Raw genomic sequence first — 12659 nt, 5'->3', positions numbered from 1 at the left:
ATGGAAGTTTCTCAGAAAATTGGGAATCAATCTATCTCAAGACCCAGCCATACCACTCTTGGGCATATACCCAAGGAATGCTTAATCATACCACAAAGATACATGCTCAACTATGTTCATAGCAGCACTATTCATAACAGCCAGAACCTAGAAACAACCTAGCTGCCCTTCAACTGAAGAATGGATTAAGGAAATGTGGTAAATATACACAATGGAGTACTACTCAGCAGAGAAAAACAATGACAGTATAAGATTTGCAGGCAAATAGATAGAACTAGAAAATATCATCCTGAGTGAGGTAACCCAAGCCCAGAAGGACAAACATGGTATGTACTCACTCATAAGTGGATTCTAGATATAAAGCAAAGAACAATCAGACTGCAACCCACAGAAACAAGGAAGCTATATAGCAAAGGCAACCCTAGGATGACTGTGGCTTATAATAAGTTTTGGTTTTACTCAATTACTGGGCAAACCTCAATGAAACATTTTACTATTAGGATAAGTATTTATACTGTATAAAGCTGATAATAGAAAAATAAATAAATTTATAAAAAATAAATAAATATAAATAAATAAATGAAGGCAGAAAAATATGTCTACAGAGATGTAGACGAATTTCTAAACAGTCTTATTAAATAAGAAACACAGAGCCAAATACAGGAGTGAAAGCTGTAGAGATATGAGAAATAGTGACCAGCTAACCTTAGCTCACCACACCACCATAGCTTTCCCAGAGAACCAGGTTCTTCCTGTCTAAACTGTACCTTTATTGCCTTGCTGTTCTGCCTTCTCATTGGCTCTTAGTCCAGCCACCTCACTTCCTCGTCTTGCCTGTCTATTCAGACCTCCAGGTCTCTATGGTTGGTACTGGGATTAAAGGCATGTGTCGTTGGATGAGAGTTCTAGCATGACAGTTAGGGTGTTTGGCCATCCAGATCACCAGAGTAGGTCAGTTAGGGCTTTCTGTCAACCACTGCCAGGAGTCTATTGTCGGGGTATCTTTGTGGGTTTCTGTGGAGCTCTCTCTAGCACTTTGCGTCTTCCTATTCCCATGGGGTCTTCATTCATCATGGTTTCTTTTTCCTTGTTCTCCCTCTCTGTTCTTGATTCAGCTGGTATCTCCTGCTCCCCTAAGCTCTCTTTCCCTCGATCCTTGCCCTTCATTACCCCCCTCACATCCAATTTGCTCATGTATATCTCATCCATTTCTCTGTTGTTCAGGGATCCCTGTGTCTTTCTTAGGGTCCTGTTTTCCAGATAGCCTCCCTGGAGATGTGAGTATCAATCTAGTCATCCTTTGTTTTACGTCTAGTATCCTCCTATGAGTGAGTACATACCATGTTTGTCTTTCTGAGTCTGGGTTACCTCACTCAGTATGATTTTTTTCTAGATCCATCCAATTGCCTGCAAACCTCATGGGTGGAGCTCCAGGAGTCCAATCGTCAAGAAAGAGGAGGGATTGTATGATTGAGAATTGTTGAGACCATGATTGGAAAAAGCACAGGGACAAATAGCCAAACTAGTGGAAACACATGAACTGTGAACCAATAGCTGAGGAGCCCCCAACTGGATCAGGCCCTCTAGATAAGTGAGACAGTTGATTAGCTTGAACTGTTTGGGAGGCACCCAGGCAGTGGGACCAGGACCTGTCCTTAGAGCATGAGCTGGCTGTTTGGAACCTGGAGCATATGCAGGGACACTTTGTTCAGCCTGGGAGGAGGGGACTGGACCTGCCTGGACTGAATCTACCAGGTTGAGCTGAATCCCTAGGGGAGTCCTTGCCCTGGAGGAGATGGGAATGGGGGATGAAGTGGGGAGAGAATGGGGGGGGGCGCAGGAGGAGGGAAGACAGGGGAATCCATGGCTGATATGTAAAATTAAATTAAATTATAAAATTTAAAAATACAATAAAAAAAGAAAAAAAAAAGTCATGTGTCACCACACTTGGCTGTGTCCTTGACCACACAGAGACTCAGCCTGTCATCTGATCAGATTAAGAGCGTGAGCTACCACCACCTGACTTTTGTTTATGGCTGACTATGAACTCTGATCTCCAGACAAACTTTATTTATTAACATACAAATAAAATATCACCACCCAGAGATGCAGGGATGCTTTGGACAACCCTTCAGTAATCCTCAGACAGTAGCACTTGCTAAATGGATGCCTTGGCTAAGCTAAAACAGTGTCCTGTATTTTTCCTCATTGTGTTTTTTGGAGCAATGGTTCTTAAACTTCCTAATGCTGTGATTCTGTAGTACAGTTCTTCATGTTGTGGTGACTCCAAACCATAAATTTATTTCACTGATATTTCATAACTGTAATTTTGCTACTGTTATGAATAAAAAAGTAAATATCTGATATGCACAATATCTGTAACTTACTTTCTTATGAATTTTCTTTTACTTTAAGCAATATCAACTAAGGATTTCTCAAGGGTTACACTATTTGAATTGTGAAATACACATTTATCCAAAAGATTATCCTATGTGACAATGTTGAAATTGCATCTTTTTGGGCCTTTTTCAGTTTGAAAATAATCTGGTAGTGGATTGTGGATGATATCACATTTAATATTTAGAGGCATTTCAAGTTACCATGTAGTGGTTCCTGATTTTTGTGGAGCGCCTAAGACTAGTGAGAGGGATGACTTTGAATTCCCAGCATTATTGTGTAAATAATTACCTATTAGTCTGCCTTGACACATCAGTCTATTCTTGCTCTCTGATGATCTTCATATTAATGATACATATGACATTTGAAAACTAAGAAAAGATAAATCAAATTTAAAATATTTTGAATAACCATGTAAAAACCAGAAAGAACACACATAAGCAAGAAATTTCATATCTGTGTGAACAAGGAGCAAATTAGCAATCTGGGGATCAGATCAATCTGCCATAGTTGAGAGTCAGTTTTGGAATATTAATGCATGCATTATTAGCATTGGAAATTGTTTCCTATTTGTTCCCAGGTATATAGAGCATACTAAATACTTAAACTTTCAAGGAGAAAATGTTCATTTTGAAAGACTGAATGATCACATTAAAATTAATCTTTTTTGCAAAGTAACCTTTTCCCAATTCTAAGACAATATCAACTATCACACCCTTTGTGAGGAACATTCCTTCTGTGATATGAAGCTATCATCTTATATTTAAAAAAACATTAAGAATTGGAAAAATTAACCTACACAACAAATGACTACTCTTCCAAAATCATTTTCAAATGGAATAAGAGAAATCAAGTTTACAAAGGAAAAAGCAGAAGTTAGAAACTTCCAGCTTAAGGGATTTCTAAAAGAACAGATGTACCTGGGTCAATGTGCTTGACTCCATTTCCCTCAGGAAGAGAGCCTCTAAGGGACAGTTTACAAAATAGAAGGGAGAATGAGGCATAGAGGAAACTGAGGTATGGACATGCTCCAACAGAATGCCTCTCTAAACTTGGGAGTTTTCACTCACTGCCTGTGGATTTTCCACAGCCTTCCTTCAGCTCCACAGAAAACGCTGTTTGGGGAGCCTTACTGTTCTCTCCTCCTTCTCTTCCTCCTCCTTCTCCTGCTCATTTCTCTCTCTCTCTCCATGCTCTTCCCTTCAACTTTCTCCTCCTTCTCTGCCTCAGATTCACATATTCTCAATAGACAAAGCTCAGCAAAACAACTACTCGGTGTCACTGAAAGCACAGAGTTGTTTGTTTGTTTGTTTGTTTTTCTTAACTACTCATTTTCTATTGGGATAGCTCCGGGAACTTTTTTTTTTTTTTTTTTAATGAACAGATTTCTGTAGACCTCTCATAGCAAAACTAAGATAAATGATGTTTTTCTTAGAGGCTGCCTTAGAGAGTGTGCCACAGCCAAAACAATAATGTCTTGTGACAAGAGCAGTAATAAGAATACGAAATTGTTACTTTTTCTGTCCCAAGCCTCGCACTTTAACAGCCATGTGACTTTATAATATGCTACTAATATGAGTTACAATTTCTCTAAAGAAAATATGACCAAGATTAAGTTAAACACAATATTCATATCACATTTCTAAGTGAAGAATGCCCCTGGGAAAGAGTCCCACCTTCAGTTTAAAAACATGAAAGCAAATTCCTACTTAAACAAAAATTAACTTTAAAACTTTTTACCCAGTAAAACTGTAAATAAGCAGATATGCAACTCATAAGTATTTTCCACTGGTAAAAGGGAGGCAAAATTTGCATTTTAATATAATGACAAAATTTATGGGCTATCTTCCAAAGAGACTTTTTAACATACTATTACATTTCTCAAAAGAACATGTATTAATAATGCAGTGTGCAACCAAAAGAGCTGTGCTAAATATTAATTATGTGAGAATGAAATGAAAATGCACCACTCTAGGGATTTAATAGAATTCAATTGGTAAATAAAATTATGATGCCCAATTTTAATTAAGACATTACACACTAATTTTCCTTGGATGCTCACAATTATAATTATTGCACACATGGGTGAGTTCCCAAAATGTTTTAATAGAATTTAGGATGTGTCTTGGTGTCTTTAAGGCCAATCGTGTATGGATTTTTAAAAATTCCTCCATATTAGCCCTGAAACATCAGAAGAACTAGCTAAACATCTCTGAGACATACTCTTTACAAAAATGCAATTTTGATGTAAATATGCTCAATTATAATTATACAAATTAACTATGCACCCTAACCTACACATGTATTTTACTACCTCTGGGAAAACATTTATAAAGATAGAAATAAAAAAAAATATCCACTGATGACATTTCATCTCTTGCCTATATATGTAAGACACAATTTTCCAATGTATGTTGTCAGTGGGACACTCAGAGTTTTAGGATTCCTTACCCACTATTTCATCAGCCCAGAACTTAAGTGGACACTGAAAGTAGCAAAGGCCTAGGCCAGCAGCCAGCACTGATCTAAAGGGCAGCTCCCAAGTCACAGCCTCCTTTACTTTATAGTAGGATCAACGTGTTCTTTATTCTCCACAGCATCTGAGACTTGAACACAATGCGCTGCTTCCCCACCATCTGTTGAGAATCATTGTGACCTGTTGAATATTAGCCACGAAGACAGGAAGGTCATTTAGCTTAAGCTACATCAATTTACAAATAAAGGACCTAAAGCACTAAGAAGCTAGCATCCAGAGGGTCCCAAGTAGGGGGGCAGCCTAACTTGCTTTTCATACCTCTCCAGTTCCTCAGTCCAGAGCTCTTTCTGAATTGCCTAAGGATTATTTTACATCATAGTATAGTAATTTTTTTCACACAGTATATTCTGATCACAGTTTCCTGTCCCTGAATGCTTCCTAGATACACCCTAATCCACACCCTTTATTTCTTTCTTTCCTTAGAAAACAAAAAAGCATCTAAAAAAATAGAAAAAGATAATAAAATGCAGTAAGATTAAAATAAACAAATCTGAATGGTACAAAACAAACAAGTGAACAGAAAGAACAAAAAGAGAGCCAAAGAAACTACACCAAGAACACACAGGTTCAGAGATACTCATTCACACACACAAAAATCCTGCAGTCAGAAAGCTTAATATGTAGGCAGACCTGTAGGGTTAGGAATTTTGATTTTATCTTCAACATCAGACTCCCATGGTTCCAGCCTCTGACTGACACAAAGATGCTCATTATCTAGATTTATTTCCATGTTCTGCTTTTCTTTCTTTCTCTGTGTGTGTGTGTGTGTGTGTGTGTGTGTGTGTGTGTCTGTGTGTGTGTGTCTCTGTGTGTGTATGTCTGTGTGTCTGTGTGTATGTGTGTGTGTATGTGTGTGTGTGTGTCTGTGTGTGTGTGTGTGTGTCTGTGTGTGTGTGTCTGTCTGTGTGTCTGTGTGTATGTGTGTGTGTCTGTCTGTGTGTGTGTCTGTGTGTGTGTGTGTCTGTGTGTGTGTGTGTTTAAGATTGATTTGTTTATTTATGTATAGTGTTCTGCCTACATGCATGCTTGCAGGCCAGAAGAGGGCGCCAGATCTCATTACAGATGGTTGTGAGCCACCATGTGGTTGCTGGGAATTGAACTCAGGACCTCTGGAAAAACAGCCAGTGCTCTTAACTGCTGAGCCATCTCTCCAGCCCTGTGTGTGGGTGTTTTTTTTTTTTTTAAACACGATGCTATGAGAAATATGAAACAGATACTTAATAATGAGAGAAAATGACTAAGTGGGAACAATTAACCATTTCTCTGTTGCCTTTCTCAATCACCACTCTGTGCTGAATAGGGAAGAGGTCTGGAGCACACTGGTAGACTTCTGAACTTTATGGCAATTTGCATCTGTCAACCTATGGTGCTCCAATTAAAGAGCTCGTGCTGTGCTACTCATCCTAAGGTTGATTCTCCAGGACCAGAAACATGCTTCTTCTCATCTGGATTCCACATCTGGATTTCTACATCTTCCTTTTGGCTAACATTTCCCAACTTAAAGACTACATAGCCGGGATTCAGTGTGACTCTTAAATAAGTTTCTTCAACCTCCGTATTAACCACACCAAACTCTGTGAATATAAGTACAATATAATAAATACCACCTGACTGTGTTTTCTGAATTGAGAACTGAATAGGTTTCAAGATCAAAGTCAGCAACAGGAAGCTCTATAATTCCACCACCTGCAGAGTAGAAGATCTAGTCACGGGAAAAGTCAAAATAGGTTCCTGAGATCCTAGTGTGAGGCAAAGTGAGATACGCCATCCAGGTATCAGTCATGTGGCTCCAGCATTTATAAGGCTAAGTATAAAGGTGGAACATCAGTTCCCACTGAGGGTTCTCTGGTAGTGCCAGGACATTGCCTCCACTCACAGATGTTTATGCCAGCATAAACCCAAACACATGAGTTGGTAATAGACAGCCAAGTGACTAAACACAGATAAAAAGGGACCCGGTCCAGAAGCAGATTTACAGTGTCAGTTTACACATCACACCAACTGGAGAGAAAAGCTACACCCATCCATAATGAATGGAAAGATAAATGTTTTATCACATTATAGCTACGTGAGGAGAGCTGGTGCAATGGCTGAATAAAAAGAATACAAAACTAGAGACGACATATGACAACAAAATGAATACTATAATAAACATTCTTCTAAAATAAATGCAGTTAATGTGGCATAATAAATAGCCAGACTTATGACATTTTAGATCAGATCCTTTTACTAGAAGCTATCCAAAAATATCTAATGATCAAAAGATTTCAGTATGAGGAGGATTGCTATTAAATGTGATTTGCCTATATGAGCAGAGAGTTGGCCAGAAACAGAATAAAACAAATAGAAGCAAACATAGACCTACTCATGAAACTTGAACACTAATTTCTAAAATGTACTCGTTAATTTAAATAGCACCACACACTTCTCATTGGCAAAGCCAGTGAGGTCAGCCATTGACACAGACTTACGCGTACTTTCAGATTCATATATGGAGTGGTTAAGCGAGGTTAAGTAAGGAATTTACTCTACTGTATGCTCTATTACTGGGAAAAGGTAAAAATTCTTACCACCAAACATAATGACATTAGTTCCATTAACAGGACCCATAGAGTAAAAGGAGAGAACTGCCATCCACAGCTTATTCTCCTTCCTCCACATGATCACTGTGGCACACCCACACCCACTCATATGGAAACATGAATGAATAAATAAATACAACATTTTAAAAATCAGTAAATTGACTGATACATAAACACATGTGCTTAAGAGGCAGAAGAGGTGGTGCAGTGGTTAAGAACACTTGTTTCTTGAAGAGGATATGGGTTTGATTCCCAGCACCCACACTGTGGCTCACAACCATCTACTGCTAGAGCTCCAACAGATAAACTACCTCTTCTAGCTTCCTTGGGCTTCTGCATGCACATGGTGCACATAAGGTCATGCAGACAAATAACATAGATATTAAATACTTGAAAACATGTGCTTAAGGACTTGGAGGAAAGAACACAACCAACCTAGGGAAAGCAGAGAAGCAGCATCACAGAGATTCACTCAGCGTTCCACAGTGCAAGAGTGTAAGCTGTAGAAGAATGGAACTGTAAATAGTCTACTGGAAAGCAATGATAACCTCTAGATCCACCTGTCACCCCAAGTTCTTTCTCTCCCGAGGCTCCAACCTGAAACTGCTCCTTTCCCTCCCCACTGTAAATTCAATGAATGGCGTCTACCAAGTTGATCAAGTCAGAAAACTTCAGCTGAACTCTGTGTGTCACTAAATACATTCTGTAAAACCTACTCCCTCCAAGATACCACCAGCTCCCCCAATCCTCACCTAGTCGGAACAGAACTGACACTTCAGTTTACAACTGTTCTTCCTACTCCTGCAGTTCACCCCTTCTGACCTCCTCTTCTACCACTAAATTAAAGGCAAACAGTCTAGCCCTCTTGCTTACATCCTTGATTGCCTTTTTATTTGACATGTACTGAATCTGGTTTCCTGACCTCTCCCCTTCTTCCAGTATGATTTCTTGTGATTCTCTACTGCTCACTACAGTTCACCTAAACTGATTATTCTTTCTCTGACTTTCTTGATTCAGTTTAAGTCTTCCCCCTTAGTGCATTCTGACTTTTTATACCTAGAACGTATTTTTCCCTAACTGTACTTCACTGGAGTTTCTCATCTTTCATATTAAAACAATATATTGTCAGAGTCCTATGCTGACCAATCTCAAGTCATTAACACAAGTAATTCTTCATATTGGACTTTGTTTCTTCTCCTTTCTTAGCGAAATATAACCATGGTAAGTATTCATTTGTATATTGGTCTATATATTTGCTTCATTGGTGTTTCTGATCTCAAAATGACACAGATTTTTAATATATAATTTTGCTTTTTTAAAAGAATACTGTAATACAGAACAAATGACTCTAAATGATGTAGTGCCGAGGAGTGTGTGTGTGTGTGTGTGTGTGTGTGTGTGTGTGTGTGTGTTCAAGGAAGAAGACTTTTTGGAGAAATCTAGGCTTCCTGCAGACTCAATCTTAAGAAACTTTCTATAGCCCACCAAGTCCAAATTTTACTATCCATATACTGTTGGGTGTCTATCCTTCCGCTCTTAAGAGTGTGGTTCTAGCTGGGTGGTGGTGGCGCACACCTTTAATCCCAGTACTCGGGAGGCAGAGCCAGGTGGATCTCTGAGTTCAAGGCCAGCCTGGGCTATGGAGTGAGTTCCAGGAAAGGCACAAAGCTACACAGAGAAACCCTATCTCAAAAAAAAAAAAAAAAAAAAAGTGTGTGGTTCTATGGTTCTAGTCCCAGGTACACTCTTAAAACTGAATCTCCCTTTCCCAGAAACTACCAATTGTCCATATCTCCTCAGCTAGGGAGTGGGGCTTTCCTTCTCCCTTTCCCTTTTGAAGGTTTGGTGGCTTGAGCTCCTATATCTTGTGTATGCTGTCACAGCTGCTGTGAGTTCAGAAGTGCGGCGTCCCCTGTGTATCCAGAGACCCCATTTCTGTGTAGCCATGCACCATCTCTGGCTCTTACCCTCTTTCACCTTCTAGTCTACAATAAGTGATACAGATACCTATTTAGGGCTGAGTATTCTGAAGTCTCCTACTCTACACCCTGGCCAGTCATTGATCACAGTGTTAACCACCATCTACTGCAAAGAGAAGCTTCCCTTCTGATAAGGTTTGAGAGATGCATTAGTATGCAGGTATAATGATTAGATATCAGTTTAATACTGTGTCCATTTAGCAGAATAGCAATAGTACGTTTACCTAGAGCCCAGGACATGTCTAGCCACAGGTTCTTAGCCATGAGGACAGTGTCAGGTGTGAATTTCACCTTCTTCTGAAATGGGTCTTAAATAATATATCACTCTGTGGACAATAAAATTATATTTGGCTTTTCATATGGAAGGAAGAGTCATATGAAGCATGAGGAAGTGAGGATAGAGGTGGATGGGAGACCAGCATTCTTGAGGAAGCAAAGCAAGAATTAAAATTGGAGTAAGTAAATATTAACATTCAACCACTCTGGTCCTGTCTACTTACCTTCAAACTAAGTACATCTTCTGATGTCTAAAATCCCACCCAGCTCAAGAGTAATTTTGCTTTCACTAGCTGCTAAGTGAGGAAGCCTCTCATAAAATGTCCTTTTCACTTTACAGTGGCTTAGACCCAGGGAGCACAGACAGGAAGCACTGGGTGTGGAAATGCCTGGACTCTGCAGAGGTAGCTTGCTGCAAACACCTGGGAACCTGTGTTTCTTATTTCAGCCAACTGAGGCATTTGAAAACACTCTTCCAACCTCAGTCTCTTGTTTCACATCTTCTAGAGATAAAAGGTAATTTGTGATCTTTTATGCTATTGTTTGTACTAGTTCATTATAGCAGTAATGGAACATTTTCATGCTACACAGACTAGATATAGACTTTAATTTCCACTCTCCTGTACTAACACAATAACATGAAACTTTTCTAATACCACCTAATTATTTTTATAGCATTATTTTAGCTTGAATAATAACCCACTAATGTATGGATTATTATTAATATTTTCTTTTCAAGACAGGGTTTCTCTGTGTAGCTTTGTGCCTTTCCTGGAACTCTCTTTGGAGACCAGGCTGTCCTCGAACTCACAAAGATCCGCCTACCTCTGCCTCCTGAGTGCTGGGATTAAAGGCGTGTGCCACCAATGCCCGGCTATTACTGTTTTCTTAACTCAGTATTTTCATGAATTTATCTTGTTGGATTTTAATGAAGAAACAAAGGAAATTCATAGTACCATTTCATTTGTTTATCATGGTACCTTAGCACTTAGCCTAACCTATGTTCTGGACGGGTAGTTTGATGGGTTTGAGTCAACATTTTGTCAGTTGACATAGTTGCTAAAGAAAAGCTACAATGTATATTAGAAACCCTGGGGAAGGAATTAGTGACACCTTGATAAAAGGGCTGCTGGGGGAACAAAAGCTCCCTCCTTGAGAAACAAAGATGTTCTGTCTTCTTAAATGGAACCTAAGCTATTATAGGTAGTTACAGTATCTGCTATAGTCTTCCCCTTTTATCTGTGGTTTCATTTTCTCAAGGGCCAGTTACCTGTGGCCTTTCAAAATATAAAAAGAGTAGATGGAGAATTCCAGAAATAAACAACTGGCAAAATGTATTACCTACATTTTGATTAATTAATATGGTGAAAAGGACTTTGTCCTGTTCCATCCAGTGCAGAACAAGAACCATCCTTTGTTTACAGTGTCCATGTTATATACACTACCTTCCCATTAGTCATTTAGCAGCAACTTTGGTTATCTTATAGTCTCGTCACAGTATCACAGTGCTTACAGTCTACTGGCCTTTGTTTACTTAATAATAGCTCCAAAGTACAAAAGTAAGGATGAAAGGGGATCTTTGGCCTATAGCATATGAAATGACTAACTCTGGCACTATATTGTAGTGTTGTAGGGCAGGTGACAAAGCCACTCTTTGTACAGAATGAAGAACCCATGAGCTTGATAAAGAAAAATTTTATTATGAGAGGCATCACTTAGAATATATTGTCATAAGTGGTATATTTTGTTATCTGTTAGTGTTAATATCACACAGTACCTGACTCATAAATTCAGCTTTATCCTAGGTATGAAAGTATAATGACAAAATGCAATGTATGGCAAGGATCCATGCTTCCTATGGTTTTCTGCTCCCACTGCTCTCTTGGAGCACATCCTCTGCAGATAATGGGGCCACAATATCAACAAATAATCACCCTAAGCAAGGAATTAGTGTCTATATTTTATCCAATAACTGAACATAGATACCACAGCATTTGACAAACTAGAATATTGTGAAGATTTTAAATATTTAACATTAGCCTTCAAGGTAAAACAATTGCATTGTCATTAAAATGTCACTATTTATAAAAAGAGCCTTTAAACAAAAGACAAAACTGAATGATGGATATTTTTGCACCAAAGTAGCATTAAAATCTTAAGCTTATACTTGACAATCAGTCTTAACACTAAATCGTTTATAAATGAGAAGAATCAAATCACAGTATGTATTTTCATATCTTTGCACACACTAAATATTTATGAATCTATGTTTGCGTATAACTAAGTTAGAAGCAAAAGGTCCAAAGAGCTTTCTAAAACGGTATTCATGTCACAGAATGACAATACTTGGAAACAGACTGAATATCAAGTTAAGGATGAATCTTAATGAAACAAGAGTATTATGATAATAATTAGAATACTTTTTAAAATTTTTATTCAAACTTTAATCTATTCAATTCAGTAAGAAAGCCATCTTTAATGTCATTGAGAACCAAGGTAATTGCTTATTAATAGCTGTGAAATTTTTCATTTAAGTCTACTAAAGCATGCTTTACAAAGACTGTCCAACTTGTTTTCAAAGTTTGCTACATATTCAATATTCATTTAAAGTAGAGTTGTGTGTCAGAGGACATAAGCACAATGGTCAGACACCAGCCAGGGGCAGCATTGGAAGGACCAAACGACCTAACCATAAACACATACACACAGGAACATGACCTGCATACTTACAGACAGCATGGAGGAGCTATTTGTAAAGAGCAAGCTTGACTTTCCTCATCCAGAAAACTAAATGCAATCAAGGGCAAACAGAGTAAAACCAACGGGGTAGCTAAAAATGAAATATCAAAAGCTCAGTGCACCTCTACAAGGATGGGAGAACTTTGACTC

The sequence above is a fragment of the Onychomys torridus genome, chromosome 23 (assembly GCF_903995425.1).
Source record: "Onychomys torridus chromosome 23, mOncTor1.1, whole genome shotgun sequence".
NCBI lineage: Eukaryota > Metazoa > Chordata > Mammalia > Rodentia > Cricetidae > Onychomys > Onychomys torridus.
Note: the sequence above shows the minus strand (reverse complement) of the source record.